Here is a 12,682-nt window from a genome sequence, read left to right as displayed (position 1 = left end):
TGTTGCTTTGCTTCGCTTGATGATGACAGAGAGAGTCCCTGAAACAAATGGAAAGAGCCGTGTGAATGTGGTCTGGTCTGAGAAAGATCATCAAAGAACAGAATCCAAAGCCCACATTCAGACAGAAGGGTTTCCTTGCAGAGCAGGTCCCAGCCCAGGGGGAAGACCTTCCCCTGCAGTGAACCCCCACTCTCTCTCCAAGACCTTGGACAGTAGAAAGCGCAAGGACTTGGAGGAAGAGAAGCAAATGGCAGAGCAACTCCCTGCCCATAAGAGAGTGAGGGGTGAGCGCAGCAGAGAGAATGTCACATGGATGTGTCAAAGTGGAAACAGCATGCTGGCTTTAGCAGCACACCCTGGGCCTGCCCCAGCATGGATCTCCAAGCAAAGAGGTGAGAAACTGCTGCAGAACCCGCCCAGCTGAGCTGCTGCCCTTAGCAAGCACATTGAGATTGCTTAGGGTTTGCTTTTTCCTTCTCTGGAGAGGGGAAATGAGTTGAAGTCTATGGAGTTCAAAGGCAAGGACATGCCAGAATGTGTAACCCCATCTTGTTCCATTCACTACATGTGTTGTGGTTTTGTGGTTTTGATGCTGGTATGAATTACCTGCATGATGTTCTGATGTGGAATACCGGCATCAAAACCACAAAACCACGACATTATGACAGTCTTCTGCATGTACCCCTGGGAACGTCGTTCACTGAGAAGATTCCTAATCAATTTCCTTTCTATTTTTTGTGCAATCTGTTTTTATCGTACCCATTTTCCTGCAGTTTTGATGTTGACAAAGTGAATTCATCTTTTTTTCTCACTCTGTAGCAAGGAGAAGACAACAGAGACAAAGAAGATGAGAGAGGAGAGCAGAAATGATGAAGGCTTCTCTGAGAGCTGCTTCTGCACGTGTGGAGGTGAGTTCTTGGTGAACACAGGCACATGCTCGCTGGTTCTCAGTGCACAAAAGAGATGGCAAAACCACAAGGGAAGGGATGTAATAGAAAAGCACCCAGCTGTGTAGTCAGCATGGGTTCACCAAGGGGAGGTCATGCTCAACTAACCTGGTGCCTTCCACGATGTCATTACTGGCTGGGTGGATGGAGAGGAGAGCGGTGGATGTAGTCTCCCTTGATTTCAGCAAGGCATTGGACACTGTCTCCCACAGCATCCTTCTAACAAAGCTGAGGAAATGTGGAATAGATGAGTGGACAGTGAGGTGAGTTGAGAACTGTCTGACTGGCAGAGCTCAGAGGGCTGTGTTTGGCAGCACAGAGTCCAATTGGAGGCCTGCACTTAGTAGTGTTCCTCAGGGGTCCGTGATGGGTCCAGACCTGTTCAGCATCTTCATCAGTGACCTTGATGAGGGATAGAGTCCACCCTCAGCGGTTTTGCTGATGGTACAAAGCTGTAAGGAGCTGCTGACACGCTGGAAGGCTGTGCTGCCAATCAGCAAGACCTGGACAGGCTGCAGAGTTGGGCAGAGAGGAACCGGATAAGGTTTAACAAGAGTAAGCATAGAGTCTTGCACCTGGAGAGGAATAAGTATGTGCACCGATACAGGTTGGGGGATGAGCTGCTGGAGAGGAACTCTGAGGAGAGGGACCTGGGTGTCTGGTGGCCAAGAAGGCCAGTGGGATCCTGCGGGGCATTAAGAGCGTGGACAGGATGTTGAGGGAGGTGATTCTCCCCCTCTACTCAGCCCTGGTGAGGCTGTACCTGGATGACTGTGTCCAGTTCTGGGCTCCTCAGGACAAAACGCACAGCAGATCCCTGTCTAACTTGGGCTGGGGAGCTGCATTGCATGAGGATTGGACACCATGATCATCAGGTGTCCCTTCCAACCCCTACAATTCTGTGATTCTGTGAATCTGTGATAGAGACCCATTGGGAGCCTTAGCACCGTATTGGGAGCCATAGGCACCACTAGGGACCCTTAGCACCCCATTGGGAGACATAGCACCCCATGGAAACTTCTTCACACTTCCTCTGGCTCGAGAAGGATGCAGTTGGTAATGGCCAGAGGGTTTTGCTGTTACAAAGAAGCTTGCGTCGTCAGGGACTGCAACCTTTGAAACTGTTCCAGCGCAGGGCACAAAATTTATCCTAGGCAACATGTTCTGGAAGGGAACGTCAGCAACCCGAATGACGGGAACGTGCTGTTCCGCATGGGGACATTCTGGAAGGTTTACCCATCAGACTTCATGAGATCTCCTGAGATGGTTTCTGTCCTATTTCTACACGTGCTTTGTTTCTCTCTAGTCCACTGTGTACAACCTGGTGGAGGCAATGCAGAAGCTGCAGCTGAAGGACTGATGGGAGGAGCAGCAGAAGGCAGCGGCTGCAGTGTGTTACAGGGCAGCGCTCCGAGTGCCGCCCAACTTGGCACTCCAAGTCTTCTTTGGTTGCACTCAATCAATAAACGATCACGTTTATGGATTCACAAAGAGTCCATGGCCCAATTTGTCCAGCAGTGTCCATAAGTTGCTGCATGTCTTTTGGTCCAGAGTTGTGTCCGTGCAGCTTAGGAGTACCAAGCTCCCATCCCAGCACTGTGGGGCTGGGGGACGGTCTTCCTGCTGTCACATAGAGCAAGAGGACATCCTTTCATAGCTGAAATATTGGATGATGCACGTTGGGAGGAAGCCAATTTGATCATCCCCTCCAGTAGATGTCAGGGATGTAATAAATCTGGGTAAGAATAATGGTCTTAGGATATGGAGCATGGGTAAGAATAATGGTTTTTAGTGATAGAGCAATGTTGCGTGCAAAGTTTACGAGAAACAATACTTACTAACAGAAGCCAAGACGGCTGGATCTGATTTCAATGGAACTGGACATTATCTGAGGAACTGAATGTTGTGAGAGAACTGAATGTTATGGAAACCTAATCTTAGGAATTGGATGTTATAGAAACTACTAAACAATGTAAACCGTGTGATTATTAATCACTATAGCTTTTATGTAAGCTTGCTTTAACCAATCGCGTAGCTAAAAGATTGTGTGCTATTAACCTAATTTTAGCAACCGAATAACTATATAAGCAGATATGTAACCAACAATAAATCGAAGCTTGTTCACATTGAACATGTGTATGCTTCCCCACGACACTCTGGGTTAACCCTGGGACAACTGCTGCAAACCTAGTTTGCAACATCTGGCGCCCGAACAGGGACCCTGAGTGCGTAGGTTTTGGACCAAAGCCTCTGCTGCTTTGCAGCAGAGAAGCTACGTAGGACCGGTTGACCGCACAGCGGTACTGGCACAGCTGCGAAAAGCGGAAAAGCAGCGTAGCTTCGGTTGACCGCATAGCGAGACCGGCACGGGATCCAGGGGCTAAGCGACTGGCCAGCGCAATTTCTCCTCCTCAGAGTACCTTTGTTCCTGCGGAACAGAACGGATGGAGCGAGAGGTAGCCCAAAATCTTTTATCATGCTTTTTAGAAAAGCGGGGAATTAGTGCTGGCACCCTTAAAGCAGTGCCAAATATTTTGGATTATGGGCGGACAGTGGGAGTTTTCTTGCATGCAGGGACATTGTTTAATATTGATCAGTGGCGTACCTTAGGTGACGTGCTGTGGGATCATGTTATTGATGACAGAAAGGAGGCGAAAAAGCTGATGAAGCCTTGGCGGGAAATTATTAATTGTATAAAGCGGCATAAGATTGAGCAGGAGGTAGCAGGGCAAGCAGTTGCTCAGTTGCATGGCGGAGCTGCCGCTGCGACTGGTCGAATTGAAGATCCCCCTCAGCCGTCCCTAGGGATCCCTGTCCCTGTACGGGTATCAGCGGTGCTGCCTACTGCACCAACAGCTGAGGACCCGGAGGCAGAACCTGATCTGTTTCCCCCAGAGGAGGGAAACGGGGATCTCCCACCACCACCGCCATTACCTCCTCCACCGTCGCTTTCGGGCGGCAGAGCGCGTAAAAGTGGACCCACTGCAGGTTCCCTTGCGCGACCTCACTGGGCAGAAATTGCTCGACAAGCTGTGGAGCAAGGTCACTCTGATGTGGCTGAAATAATTGGTCAGGCTTTTCCCATTCGGTACGAGCCCACAGCAGATGGTGGAGCTCAAGGGGTTCATGTTCCTCTTGGTTGGAAAATGCTATTTCAATTGCGTTCCACAGTGTCAGAACATGGGTTACATAGTGAACCGGCTTGTCAATTATTAACTTATTTGTGGTCTAGCAGTGTACTTGTTCCAGAGGATATAAAAACAATTATGAGAATGATTATGAAGCCGTCAGAACAAATGATGTGGCAATCCCATTGGCGCTGCTTATGTGAATTGAGTGCTAACGCGCCACGGGATATGCATGATCCATTGTACCAAGTGACAGCTGACCAATTGACGGGTAGTAATATGTTCTCTAGACCAGAGATGCAGGTTCAAATGGGGCCAGAAATCTGTATGGAAAGTATGAATCTAGCGCGAGATGCGTATAATATGGTTCGATCTTCGAAACCTACTCCATCTTATTTGACAATTAAACAAGGTCGGGAAGAATCTTTTGCTAACTTTGTTGATAAGATAACTGAAGCGTTGTCACATGCAGATGTACCTGATTGGATGAAACAGTCTTTGTTACGCCAGTGTCTATTAGAAAATAGTAATCAAGCTACAAAAGCAATTCTTGCCACTCTCCCTTTAAATGCCACTGTCGAAGAAATGTTAGAATGTATGAGCCGAGTGCCTACCCCCACTCAAGCGATGTTAAGCTCTGTTGTTCAAGATATAGGTGAAAAGCTGGCTGGAGTCCAGGATCGGGTGTTTGCTGCCTTTGGACCGCTGTTGCAGCAAGCCGAGAGTAAAGCGGCGTCTACAACCCCGCGTCCTCAACGTTGCTTTAAGTGCGGACGAAATGGCTATTTTCGTAAAGACTGTAAGTCAGATGTATGGTATAATAACTGTCGGTCAAATACTCATGCTACGGTTGTATGTCGCTCGGGAAACGGCTAACCAATAGCACTAGTCATCGACATCGAAGAGCAGCTTCAGCACTGACAACTGAGTGCTCGGACAAGATAAAATTATGGACAACAACAGCAAACGTCTTCGCTTCTTTCCTGGTTCCAGGTGTAGCAGCAGCCCAAGCCTTAACCCAAATCGAGAGACTAGCTTGTTGGACTGTTAAACAGAGCAATATTACATCATTAATTCTTGAAGAAATGTTGGAAGATATGAATAAGCTTGAGACACACTGTACTGCAAAATCGCGCTGCCATTGATTTCTTATTACTAGCACAGGGGCACGGGTGTAAAGATTTTGAGGGTATGTGTAGTTTTAACCTGTCAGATAATAGTCAGTCTATTCAAAATCAGATCCACTGGTTGCTCAATCACACAAGTCAGGTAACCAAAGATCACAACCCAATTGATGAATGGTTTCGATCAATCTTTCCAGGCCTTTCATCCTGGCTCTACGACTTGTTAAAGGAAGGAATAAAATGAGTGTTAATTATTATTTTGATTATAATCATAGCTCGCTTAGTAGTAAGCTGTACTATGCGACTTGCTACGCCTAAAGTAAATCTGGCCACTTCAACCGATATATTTTCCAAAATTGGCTGATAGAACAGGGAGGACATGACTATATTACTTTAAAAGAAAAACAGGGGAAATGTCAGGGATGTAATAAATCTGGGTAAGAATAATGGTCTTAGGATATGGAGCATGGGTAAGAATAATGGTTTTTAGTGATAGAGCAATGTTGCGTGCAAAGTTTACGAGAAACAATACTTACTAACAGAAGCCAAGACGGCTGGATCTGATTTCAATGGAACTGGACATTATCTGAGGAACTGAATGTTGTGAGAGAACTGAATGTTATGGAAACCTAATCTAAGGAATTGGATGTTATAGAAACTACTAAACAATGTAAACCGTGTGATTATTAATCACTATAGCTTTTATGTAAGCTTGCTTTAACCAATCGCGTAGCTAAAAGATTGTGTGCTATTAACCTAATTTTAGCAACCGAATAACTATATAAGCAGATATGTAACCAACAATAAATCGAAGCTTGTTCACATTGAACATGTGTATGCTTCCCCACGACACTCTGGGTTAACCCTGGGACAACTGCTGCAAACCTAGTTTGCAACAAGTAGACTGTCTTGGTAATCCTGATCATTGTCAGGTTCATCAGTTTAATCATGATGGGGATCACACATCCTCAAGAGTAGAGGCCTTGCAAAGATATCTTGTCAAATCAGATGGCAATCGCCCAACTTAGGAAATTTGACAGGAGCAACTGATAGATTCTGCACCTGGGACAGGGCAGTCCTGGGGTTATACTGTAGGAAGAGGCTTAGCACTTGTGACTACAGTAACTGAGGCCTTAGGTTGTACGGAAACGTAGCTTTCCCCTCACTACTATTAACAGCGAGGAACAGGATTGAACTGGATAAGTCACAAGAGACATCAAGAATGACGGAATAATATCTGCATAGCAGCAGCTGGACTAGTACTGCCTGTTCTGGGAAGATGCTGCCCAAGAAGCACCACCTAGAACTGGATGGATGGAGGGATGGATGTGTCAACAGTTTATGGGCAGGTTTGGCCCGGTTCCGTGACGATTGGTGCAGGAGACCCACCGACCCACGCCCCAGGAAAAGGGAAGGGGGAAAGGGAAAAGAGAGATGGGCCTAGAAACAAAACAGCAGCAACGATCTGAGAAAGAAAGCTAATTTACTAAATAGATATCAGAAAGCAAAATAACACAATATAATACAATATAATTGGAATTAAAGCTAATAAATCAAATAAAATGAGCAAGAGAGAGTGTCCAATCAACCGAAGGCCTTATGCTAATGCTGAAGGTGAACGGCAGTGAGCACCCACTGCTGAGTCGATCCCAAAGAAAAGAGAGTGTCCCGTGACCGCAGACAGTTTTTATCTTTCCCCCTGAGCATAAACACGTAAGAACGCAAAGCATTGTAAAGTCCTCTGGGGAATGGAGTTCTTCTCTTTTGAGACAGGTATACCTGGAACTATCGATGATCCATGGAGCTGGAGCATTAACTCTTTAACTCCAAATGCACTACATGATGTTATGATGTGGAATACCAGTACCAAAAATCATAAAACCATGACAGGATGGATGATGGAGGGAGAGACAGCGGACGCAGAAAATTGGTTAAAAAGGACAGTTTGAGTTGGAACTGTGTAAGGATTGGCTAATAGCAACTCATAAAAACTATAGGATTGAAGGTAACGAGGTTCCTCCTCGGAGACCCTCAGCTTGAGCTGATAATCACAACAACTGCAAATAAAAGAGAATGAAAGACAGTCAGACTGAAAGCAGAAGTCAGGGCTTGAACCAGAGAATGTTGGAGGGGGCAGCAGCATGATTCTTTTGGGACAAGGTGGCAGGAGTGCAACTCCTGTAACAGTTTCTGGAGACCCAGGTGTGACCTGGGTAATGCCTTGAAGGCTCTGGTGAGTGCCAGAGATGATCTGGTTGGAGACGCTCACAGCACAGTGTGTGAAGGCCTTGCACAGGAGCTGATTCCTCAGGAGGGGTGAGAGGGCCGGCACCCTCCAATTCCTGAGAGTGCTCAAATGTCCTTGGGCAACGGAGGTTGTGGCAGGCAGATTTGGAGGGCTGGGGCCAGCAGACTTTGCTTGAGCTCTGGATTGGAGCAGCTCAGTTCCTAATGAGAATGCATCACATCCAGTCCTACCGTCCTACTTTCCTTCTAAAAGGGGCTGACCAACATACTGCACAGAAGGAGGCACTGCAGGAAGGCAGCCATCCCACACTGCCAGTCTTGGACAAAGGAACACAGGCAGCTCAAGCAACTGGCATGCCAGGTAATTTCTGTCCCCTGCTCATCCAGTGTCATCGACCAGAGTCACTGTGGGCCAGCAGGCTCCTCCTGCCTGCTCTTGCACACTGGCTCAGCAGCCGAACCTAAGTGTGTGAGCACAGAGCACGTGTTGTAAAAGAAGCTATGGGGGAAAAAAAAGAAAAAAATGAAATATTCTTCATCCTTTTCTGTTTAATTTTGTATTTTTTTTTACAGTGACACACCAGCAGTCACAATGTGTTTCTTCTTTTCTGTGCATCTTCTATGCATGCAAGTGATGCAGCTACTTTCCAAAGTAGGCACTCATCATGTAGAAATAAACGTCCATGTTTTCATGTAATATTTTTAGGTAAGACTGAAAGAAAAGACTGGGAGACATTAGTACTTTTACCTCCAAGCCTGGGGGAAGAATTAGGCAGAAGCATCTTTGTTACTGTTTTAAAGAAGGGGGTTTTATTCCCCTTTAATTCCTTTACTCCCTTTTATTGTGGAGTTGGAACTAGCAGTAGTTAGAAGTCACATCTCACCTGTACTTCCCTCACCCCATTCTATCTACTCTCATCCCCACTAACCGCCCCAAAACGGGCACCTCCAGATGCACCTGATTTTTTGTCTATTCCTCTTAGTTAGCAAAATTAGAGGGAGCAGTCTGAAGTAAAAACATCCCGTTGTGTCCTAGACTTGGCAAATGCATTCTTTGGTATTCCCACTGCTGAAGAATCACAGGACCAATTGGCATTGACATGGGGAGGCAGACAGTAGGCCACGCAGATCCTGCCACAGGGGTATGTGCATTCACCAACTTACTGTCATAACCTGGTGGTGAGTGACCGGGCAATTGGGCAAAGCCTTGTAGTGTTAACTGATATCATTCTCTTGATGATCTTGTGTGTATGTCTGACTCACTGGAGGCATTAGGACAGGCAGTAGATTCACTGGCCACCTACCTGCAGGGAAAAGGATGGGCTATAGACCCTCGGAAGGTGCAGGGTCCGAGCCTAGCTGTGAAATTCCTGGGGGTAGTTTGGTCAGGAAAGACCAAAGTACTACCCAATGCTATCACAGATAAGGTTCAGGCATTCCCAATCCCTGTGACACCAAAGCAGCTCCCGGCATTCTTAGGTATACTGGGATATTGGTGTTTAGACCTCATTTAGTGCAGCTTCTGAGGCCAATATATAGACTTATGAAAAAGGGGCAATTATGGGACCAGGAAAGAACAAAGCAGCAGGCTGTCCAACAGGCAAAGCTGACTGTTAAATAAGCTCAGGTGTTGGCTGGATTTGATCCTACCCTCCCGCCTGAATTGGGTGCTCATGCCACTCCAGACAGCTTCAGTTGGAACCTGTGGCAACGCCAGAGTTCTGTTTGAACCCTGATCAGGTTTTGGTCACAGGTCTGGAGCAGAGCAGAAAAGAGATACAGTATGGTTGAGAACCAATTCTTGGCTGCCTATTGTGCATTGCGGGCAGTAGAGCCAGTAACTCAAACAGCCAAGATACGGGAGAGATAACATTGCCACTTCATGGGGTGGGTTAAAGATTTGACCCATCTTCTTAAGAGAGGGGTCACCTGAGCTCAAACTGTGGCACCTTGGGTCGCCTACCTCAGCCAAAGGAGCAGCCTGTCTTCATCACAGTTGAAGGAAGAACTTCAGAAGCTCCATGGCCCAGTGACATATCATAGTGACACGCCAGAAGAGACGATGGTCACTCTTACAGAAAAGAGTCACCCTCAAGAAGGGAAATATCCCATGGCACAGTAGCTGAGGCATGACAAGGGCTCCTACCCTTGCTGACGAGATGGCAGAAAGTTCAGAGGTAGATAACTCTCCACGGTGCCCACACAATGTCCCCATAGACACCCACCCCACTGCCTGCACAGGTGCAGGAGGTGATACTGGGGCATGGGGCTCAATAGGGGTGGTCATTGGAGGGTTGGAGTCCTGGTTTGGTAAATGGAAAGGGATGATAGTATCCATATTTACTTCCTTGATTACAGGAGCAGGAGTCCTGGTGGCCATCACATGCTTTATTATTCCCTATGTGAGGGCACTGGTACAGCAATTAATGTAGACAGCACTACTGAAGCAAACACCAGTGGATCCACCATCATATTCGGGAAATATGATGATATTGAAGGAGAGAGGGAATGAAGAAAGTGAAGAAGAGGAAAATGATTATATATATACATACTTAAAAAATATATATACATAATTAGAAAAGGAAGTGCAGAAATCAATGGTGGAGAACAAAAAGAAAAGGGGGGAAATGTAGAAATGTAATTTCTGCATGAAGAGAAGTTTTTTATTTCATGGTCTCTGCTGTCATCTAGTGGCCTTTATCGGTACTGACAGTCTTTGTCGGGGTCTTTTGACTTTATCGGGGGTGGGGATCCTCTGATTGTCTTCATCACTCGTCCTTCAGATGAGCATTCCACATTGACTCACCCTCAGCAGATAGTGAAGTAATTATAGAGATAAGAAATAAAGGAGTTGGAGTAATTATGGGTACAAAGAACGCAGCTCTTGTCTGTGCCGCCACCCGGAATGAGCCGGATGCCCACTCCCAAGCAGTGATAACGCTGTTAGCAATCAAAAGTCCTTGCCAGGGGAAACTACTCAATGTTGGCAGTGGACAGACAAGATCTGTGTGAAGAAGACAGAAGAAGCAACTTAGGAGCGATGCACATGTTTAGCCAGCAGCCACTGACGTTGGGTCAGCGTGTGTATGTTTGATTCATTGCTGGGAAGATGGTGAATCTGAAGTCCTCAGCCAATGAGGAACCCAGGGAGGAAAGAGAAGTGTAAGGTATAAAAGATATAACGTTGTCTTTGTGTGCGCTCCTGTTCGCAGGATGCCCGCCACTGGCATTGGGAATTCAGCATTTCCTTACCAGAGATCCTGACTCCTGAAATTAATGCAGACATATTTCTGACATTAACCCTAACTTTAAGCCTAACACAGACCCTAGCCCTAACACCAATTCTAACCCTTACCCTATAGTCCAACCCAGACACCAACACTAATACTAACCACAACTCCAAACTCAAGAGTAACCTTAACCCAAATCCTAACCCTAACCGTAACCCCATCTGCAACCCCAATCCTAACTCCAACCCCATTCATAATGCTAACCCCAACTTCTGCTGTGGAACTCATCAGGGAAACCCTGACCCTGCTCCTGGAGCAGCTCAGCCCCGATGTGAAGCACGCGTTCCCGATGTGTGAGATTGATGCTTCTGTTGCCCACCTTTGGAAGGATGTAACACTAATTATAATAACGTCTCCATTCCCCAATGCAGAATGTGCGATTGAGCAGCCCTGAGCAGAGCTGAGAGGGGCGTGGCAGTGTGTCACAGTGGGGTCCATCTAATCCTCTTTCCCCCCCCCCCCCCGGGTGGGACAGCACGGAAGCAAGCCAGCAGAGCTTGGAGAGACTCTGCTTGAAGCGATCCACAGTGTTTCCCTTTGCCCCTGGCCACCCAAGCACTGTCCTGTGCCCAAGCTCAGCCCTCATCGTGTGCAATGGAGGAGAGATCCCCCCCCCTGCCCCTCGGAGGCTGAGGAAAAGTGCAGGACCCTGCAGGACTCCATGCCTGTGCCATCCAGTGAGCGAGGGTCCCCGCAGGGTTATAGGAGGAGGGAGCAGCCTCTGCACGGTGCCAGGGCTGCACGGGATGGCAGAGGGAAGAGTCCCCTCCTCTCCTCGCTCTGCTTTGGGCTCCTTTTCCCCAACCCTGACCCTGAACCTTAATCCTAACCCCAACCCCGACTTTACTGCTAACACTAAGCACAACCTGAAATCCAACCTGAATTCCAATCTCACCCCAACATTGACCCCACCATGCCAGCCCCTACGCCCAGTTCCAGCTCTAAGCTCCGACGCTTCCGTGCTGCCAGTGGACACTGCCAAGTGTTGTGCAGGAAACACCATTGAGGCCTTTGTCCAGAGCACAGAGAAGGTGATAGCGGCCACTGGCATCACAGTGGTGCTCCATCCCCCCCAAACCCCCTGCAGCTGCAGGAGAGCTGTGCCCCCCAGGCCCCTCTCACTCTCTGGTGGCTGCAGGACGAGGAGCAGAAGCTGCTGTTCCTGCAGAGCATCTGCACCCTCTGTGACACAGCGGTGGAGGAGAACACAGCGCAGGGACTGCGCGTCTTCTGTCACCGTAATGAACTCGTGGAGAACATCATGGTGAGGGGTGGTGGGTGCACGAGGGGGGGGGATTTGTCGGCTCCAGTCCTCCCAGTGCTGGGAGCACTGGGTGCCCGGTGCCATCCCTCTGTGCTGTACAGGAGCTGCTGTCAGAGGAGCCACGGGGAAAGCTGTGCTCTGAACTGAGGCAGCAAGCCATGGCCGCCATCACCGCCCTCAGGTACTGTTCTGTACCAGGGCAGCCCCACAATGTCTGCATGGCCCCACAGCATCAGAGGCTGGTCCTACTGGTACTGGGCCACTACTCTCCCCTACTGAGACTGGCCAACAAACAGAGGACATCTTGCAGCCCTGCTTGGTCTTGGATCTGATGCTGAACCTAACCCTTACCCTTCCCTTTACCCTATCCCTAACCCTAACCCTAACCCTAACCCTAACCCTAACCCTATCCCTAACCCTAACCCTAACCCTATCCCTAACCTTAACCCTATCCCTAACCCTAACCCTAACCCTAACCCTATCCATAACCTTAACCCTAACCCTAACCCTAACCCTAACCCTAACCCTAACCCTAACCCTAACCCTAACTCTAACCCTAACCCTAACCCTAACCCTATCCCTAACCCTATCCCTAACCCTAACCCTATCCCTAACCCTAACCCTAACCCTAACCCTGACCCTAACCTTAACCCTAACCCTATCCCTAACCCTAACCCCTACT

At 48.0% G+C, this 12,682-nt stretch overlaps 1 long non-coding RNA gene across 1 annotated transcript; it reads left to right on the top strand.

Annotated features, from left to right (window-relative positions):
* The first annotated feature begins 312 nt into the window (after positions 1-312).
* Positions 313-2,415, top strand: LOC136055713 (uncharacterized). The gene is made up of 3 exons (XR_010622881.1): positions 313-392; positions 820-908; positions 2,254-2,415. It is a non-coding gene; the product is annotated as an uncharacterized LOC136055713 (long non-coding RNA).
* The last annotated feature ends 10,267 nt before the right edge of the window (positions 2,416-12,682 follow it).

The sequence above is a fragment of the Cyrtonyx montezumae genome, unplaced genomic scaffold, assembly GCF_038088225.1.
Source record: "Cyrtonyx montezumae isolate F1298 unplaced genomic scaffold, pur_monq_1.0 scaffold_46, whole genome shotgun sequence".
NCBI classification, from domain to species: Eukaryota; Metazoa; Chordata; class Aves; order Galliformes; family Odontophoridae; genus Cyrtonyx; species Cyrtonyx montezumae.
Note: the sequence above shows the minus strand (reverse complement) of the source record. Positions and strands in the feature narration are given on the sequence as shown.